Consider the following 6,343-nt stretch of genomic DNA (forward strand, 5'->3'; position numbering starts at 1 on the left):
TTTATACTGTGATGCTACCTAAGCAAGTGAAGATGACAGGCAGACTCAAAAAAAGAAGAGATTATGCTGACTGAAATAAGTCAAGCAGAGAGAGTCAATTATCATATGGTTTCACTTATTTGTGGAGCATAACAAATAGCATGGAGGACATGGGGAGTTAGGAGAAGGGAGTTGGGGGAAATTGGAAGGGGAGGTGAACAATGAATGAGAGACTATGGACTCTGAAAAACAATCTGAAGGGTTTGAAGAGGTGGGGGGGTGGGAGGTTGGGGGAACCAGGTGGTGGGTATTAGAGAGGGCACGGATTGCATGGAGCACTGGGTGTGGTACAAAAAACAATGAATACTGTTATTCTGAAAATAAATTAAAAAAAAGTTTATTAAAAAAAAAGAAGATACATATTTAAAGGGGAAAATGAAATAAGAGGCAAAGAAACACACTCTAAAAAGATGGTATATCCCAGGCAGGTTACACAGAAATGCAAAAAGATCAAGACCCAAATGACACTAAACATACTAGACAACCACAAGGAAACATAACAGCATATCATGTGGTCTCTGCCACGCAACAGATGAAGAAGCCTGCCCCACCCTTCGCCTTGGATAGTCCTCCAGGCCCTGTCCAAAACCCAAGCATGGGGATCCACAAGACACAAACCCTGATGTCACAAGGCCAGGTTGTTTTTGGGACAATGGTTCTAGCTGCCTCAGTCTCTACCCAGGGCTTCCTTGGGGACCCCATGTGCCACAGCCCTGTGACTTCCCTCCCACCTCCCTGTAAACCTACACACTGGCCAAAGTCTACAGGTTGGATGCACTCACCCAGGGGATGCAATCAGAGTTACCGACCTTACCCAGGCCCGGAGCCCCCTGAGCCTGCCCAGCAAGCATGGTGGGCCGTGTGAACTCTGACGCAGAGCAGCTAAGGAGGAAGCATGACCTATGCCTGGCCCAGGGCCCTCCTCCCATCCTGTATCCAAAACCTCTCAGCCCTGGAACATACAAGGCAAAAGGGCAAGGGAGGGGCAGAGGCCCCATCCACTACGGGAGGGGACAGGTCTTCCTTTGCCATGGAGATGTTCCCTGGCCAGAGGGGTGACATCTCAATGTGCCAAGCACTCCGAGCTAGCAGCAATGTTCTTGGGTGGCCTGGGTGCAAAACCACATGCTGGAACTCATTTCCAATGAGGATGACAGTAGAAATTGGCACTCATTTTGTTCAGATTTCTAAGGAATGCATTTGTAGGAGTCATCACCAATCTGAGAACATCTAAGGACATGGAGCGTGAAAAGGGTAGGGCTCCAGCCTGGGACAGCCACTGAGTTCATGCACGTCGGCCCTCATGAAAACAAATGGCTAGGCCACAGCATGGCCAGGGGAGAGATCCTTGGTACAGAAGGCCACAGGAATGACCAGGGCAGGAGGTGAAAGGGGTGAGCCACTTACCGCAGACACAGGTTACTCTCAGATAACCGCAAACCACACCCTATAGCTCTAAAGGGCCATCCTCTCCAGGCAGACCAGGGATCAAGAATCAGGCAAATGGGACTCACCGACGGCTATGACACCCATGTCCAGCAAACACCACCTGGGACATGGGGAGAAGTGACAGGAGTGCCTCAGCGAGGTGGACACATCTGCAGGAGAACAAGCCACAGCCAGCAGAGGGGACAATCTGCTCCACCTCGCCCTACGATGCGGGGCTGGTGCCAGGCCTTAGGACCAATGCCTACATATGGAGGATTCAGTGCCTCAGGGCCACATGGTCGGACAACCTCCCGCACACAAACCATCCTGGGCTCGATGGCAGAAGCCGGACCTTTGACCCCATATAGCCCTGGTCCCCGCTGGCCATCTGCTACAGGGGGGGTCAGTCTCCCTCCATCACGGAGCAGTTCCATGGCCAGAGGAGCAACATCCCTACGTGCCAAGCACTCCAAGTTAGTGGCAACAATCTCGGGTAGCCTGGGTCCCTCACTCAGACTTGCTGGTGGGGAACCATGTGCTGGACCTCAGTTCCGATGAGGACGACGGTAGGGATCGTCACTCATTTTGTTCAGATTTCCAAGGAATGCATTTTTATGGAGTCATCATCGATCCGAGCACATCTCAGGACATGGAAGGTTACAAGGACCGGGCTCCAGCCTGACACGGCCACTGAGTTCAGACATGTTGGCCCTTGTGAACACCAAAGCCCAGGCCACCAGGTGGCCAGGGAAGCCATCCTCGGCCAAGGAGGCCTCAGGAAAGACCCGGGCATGTGGTGGCAGGGACAAGACCCTTACTCCGGATGCAGGCGACTCCCAGGTGACCTCAGCCTACACACCCTGCCTCTCCAGGGGCATCCTCACCTCGCAGGCAGGGCATCGTGGATCAGGCAAATGGGACTCGCCGACGGTCACCGATGCCCGCGTCCAGCCAACTCCACCTAGGACATGGGGAGAGGTGACAGGAGGGCCTCAGCCCGGGGACACGTCTGTGGGCGTCCACACCAGAGCCAGGCAGTGGGGACACTCTGCTCTACCTCTTCCTATGATGGGGGGTGGCTGGTCCCATGTCTGAGGACCAAGGCCTACACACGGAGGCCTCTAAGCATGCAGGCACAGGGCCGGGCAGGGGGAAATGGAGGAAAGGGTGGTAGGAAGGGGAGAAAGTGGAGGGAGGGGGAGGGGCGGACTGTTGGTTCGAGATGTGGGACAGCCCGCACACTGTGTCCTTTAATGGAAATGAGTCCCTAGATCACGTACTGCAACACCAGTCTCCTAAGGCAATGAACACAGGGCCCGCGTGCGGCACATCCCCAGAGAGCACCAGGGGCATCAGTGCGACCTCGCCCTCCCCCGTGGGGTACGACCCCGGCGGGAGCGCCTCCCCAACCAGCCTCCCCCCACGGGGGGACCCACCACGTACCCAGCACATACTCAACTGACAAGGAGATGCACACCCCAGCGACACGAAGCGGCATCAGTGAGCCAACCCAAGGGAACTCCCCGTGGCTGCAGGGAAATCACCCCAGGAGCAATGAGCCCCAGGTCTGGGGTGGGGGCAAGTGGCCTCCCAACAGGTGGGCCCCAACTCTGCTGTCCTCCCTGCCATGGCCCGATCCCCTCTCTTCCTCCATACAGAAAACCCACCCCGGCCTCAAGATACCCCAGGTCTCGAGGGGCTGACCACAAACCCATCCTACAGGAGATCACGCCTCCCTCATTCCTGCAGGCTCAGAAGCAAGCCATGTGAGGCAGTGACCCCATGCGCTCATGCCACCCTCCCGACCTCCCGCCTCCCATTGGCACCCTCAGAAGCTGGTGCAGCCAGCAGCTCTGGGGCCCTGGGACCTGGCCCAAAATTGCCCGCAGGTCGGGGCAGCACGTCCCAGGTCCTCGGTGCCACAGGAGGCTGAGTTTCTGACCGGGAACACTGCCTGGCCTGCCACAGGACCCAGCCATCTCTAGGCCCAGGATCCCTAAATCTGTCCCAAATGCAGGCCGCTCTGGAACCACATGTGACTTGGACCAGCAGGCAGCAAGGTTTTCCCACATCCCGAGGACTCGCCTGCCACTCATCTGAGCACCATTCTCGTGCCCTGGTCCCATCCGGATTTTGCCCGCTGGTGCCTGCTGCAGTCCAACTGGCAATACAGACTTGTGGGAAGCAGGCAGGCACCGGCAACCCACCCTGAAGGAGCCTCTCCACGAGCGCATCCACTGCCATGCCAGCACAGGGTGTTGCAAAGGATGTCACACTCCAGATATGACCTGTCCCACCATACATAGCCGGGCACCATGAGGGTGCCCAGGTGCTGCCGCCACCAACTGCAAGGAAACGCATCACGCCCCCCACAATCGGGCTCCACACACACCCGTGGCTCACCGTCACCCGGGCAGCCTTCCTCAACAAGAGCCTCCGGCAGGGGGAGAAGTGGCCCTGCGGCGGAGGTTCCGCCAGCCTCCCATCCCGGCGCCACGTGGCTGAGTCTTTCCTGGGACGACGGTTATAGCTGCCTTGGTCTCTGCCCAGGGCTTCCTCCCGGCCCCCATGTGCCACAGCCCTTTGGCCTGCCTACGCCCCCATGTAAAACTCCACGGTGGCCGGGACCCAAAGGATGGACACTCTGGCCCAGGAGATGTCATCGGAGTCACCGTCCTGCCCAGTCCCGGAGCTCCCTGAGGCTGACCGGCAACCACAGCGGGCCGCATATCCTCGGACGTGGAGCAGCTGCAGAGGAAGCATGGTCCACTCCTGGCCTGGGGCCCTCCTCCCATCCTGTGTCCAAAACCTCTCTGCCCTGCAGTGGACAATGCACAAGGGAGTTGGAGGAGCAGAGGCCAGGGGCTGCGGCGGGAATAGCAGTGCTGGTGGCAGTGAGTGGTGGGTGGTGGGGAGGGCCTCAGGAGCTCTGGGCCATGTGGGCGGCTGACCTCTGGCATGCACGCCCTTCCTGGACTCTCTGGCAACAGCCAGACCTTTGACCCCAGACTGCCCTGGTCCCCGATGGCCATCTGCTACAGGAAGGTGCAGTCTCCCTCTGCCACGGAGCAGTTCCACGGCCAGAGGGGCGACATCTCCATGTGCCGAGCACTCCAAGTTAGTGACAATGATCTCGGGTGGTCTGACTCCCTCACTCGGACTTCCTGGCGGGGAACCACATGCTGGACCTCAGCTCTGATGAGGATGACGGTAGGGATTGTCAATCATTTTGTTCAGATTTCCAAGGAATGCATTTGTATGGAGTCATCATCGATCTGAGCACATCTCAGGACACAGAGGATTCAAAGGGCCGGGCTCCAGCCGGGCACGGCCACTGAGTTCAGACACGTCGGCCCTTGTGAACACCCAGGCCTAGGACACAGGGGAGCCAGAGGATCCATCCTTGGCCAAGGAGGCCTCGGTAAAGACCTAGTCACATTGTGGCAGGGGCGAGACACTTACCACAGACACAGGCGACTCCCAGGTGACTGCAGCCTACACACCCTGCCTCCCCAGGGGCGTCCTCGCCTAACAGGCAGGGCATCATGGATCAGGCAAATGGGATTCGCCGATGGTAACCAAACCCGCGTTCAGCCAACTCCACCTGGGATGTGGGGAGAAGTGACAGGAGCGCCTCAGCCCAACGGACACATGTGTGGGGGTCAATGCCAGAGCCACGCAGTGGGGACACTTGGTTCTACTTCTCCCTATGATGGGGGGTGGCTGGTCCTGTGCCTGAGGACCAAGGCCTACACATGGAGGGCTTCAAGCATGCAGTCGCAGGGCCGGGGTGGGGGGTTGAATGAGGAATGGTGTCAGGAAAGGGAGAGAGTTGTGGGGGGTGGGGGGTGGTGGGTTCGAGACATGGGACAGCCCGTACATTGTGTCCTTTAATGGAAACGAGTCCCTAGACCACGTACCACAAACCAGTCTCCTACACGGGGTGGGCACAGGGCCTGCATGTGGAGCATCCCCAGCGAGCACCAGGGGCAACCAAGCGACCTTGCCCTCCCCCGCAGGGTACAACCCCGGCGCGATTGCCTCCTGAACCAGCCTCCCCCCACAGGGGGACCCACCACGCACCCAGCACATACTTGGCCAGACAAGGAGATGCACGCACCAGTGACACGAAGCAGCATCGGTGAGCCAACGCGAGGGAACTCCCCGTAGATGTGGGGAAATCACACCAGGAGCAATGAGTCCCAGGTCCAAAGTGGGGGCAAGTGGCCTCCCAACAGGTGGGCCCCAATGCTGCTATCCTCCCTGCCATGGCCCCATCGCCTCTCTTCCTCCATACAGAAAACCCACAACGGCCTCAAATTACCCCAGGTCCCAAGGGGCTGACCACAGACCCATCTAACAAGAAGTCACGTCCCCCTCATTCCTGCAGGCTCAGAAGAAAGCCACATGAGGCGGTGACCCCAAGAGCTCATACCACACGCCCGACCGGCCCGCTACCATGGGCACTCTCAGAGCTGGTGCAGCCAGCAGTTCTGGGGCTCTGGGACCTGGCCGAAAATTGTCAGCGTCCTGGCCGGGGGCCGTGGGCCTCGGCCCTCTACCCACAAGCCCCCGGGGCGCACTACTGATGAAACCGGGTGGAGGGGCCCGGGCATGCATCACTGCTTGCCCGGCCCGGGGCTCTCCTCGCAACCCATGGCGTCTGCCGCTGCCAGCCTCTACCACACGCTCCCCCAGGAGCTCTGCCTGAAGCGCCGCCCTGGCCCACGCTGCTCCGGGACCGGCGCTCACAGGGCCTCGCCCAGTGCCTCCCTGTGGGCCTCCCACGCCCGGGATGCCATCTGCCCGACTCGCCACAAGACGCCGGCCACGCCTCCGAGGACCTCGGTGCCGGCGAAGGCGGGCAAACGCCTCC

General features: G+C 59.2%; 3 non-coding genes across 3 annotated transcripts; all 3 read right to left on the reverse strand.

Annotated features, from left to right (window-relative positions):
- Positions 1–1,169: 1,169 nt before the first annotated feature.
- LOC116862768 lies at positions 1,170–1,261 on the reverse strand. The gene has a single exon (XR_004381698.1). It is a non-coding gene; the product is annotated as a small nucleolar RNA SNORD116 (small nucleolar RNA).
- A 746-nt stretch (positions 1,262–2,007) lies between these two features.
- Positions 2,008–2,100, reverse strand: LOC116862766. Its single transcript, XR_004381696.1, has one exon. It is a non-coding gene; the product is annotated as a small nucleolar RNA SNORD116 (small nucleolar RNA).
- Positions 2,101–4,651: 2,551 nt separating this feature from the next.
- On the reverse strand, positions 4,652–4,744 carry LOC116862767. The gene has a single exon (XR_004381697.1). It is a non-coding gene; the product is annotated as a small nucleolar RNA SNORD116 (small nucleolar RNA).
- Positions 4,745–6,343: the final 1,599 nt, after the last annotated feature.

Source organism: Lontra canadensis, unplaced genomic scaffold (assembly GCF_010015895.1).
Source record: "Lontra canadensis isolate GAN:19392208 unplaced genomic scaffold, GSC_riverotter_1.0 scaffold318, whole genome shotgun sequence".
NCBI lineage: Eukaryota > Metazoa > Chordata > Mammalia > Carnivora > Mustelidae > Lontra > Lontra canadensis.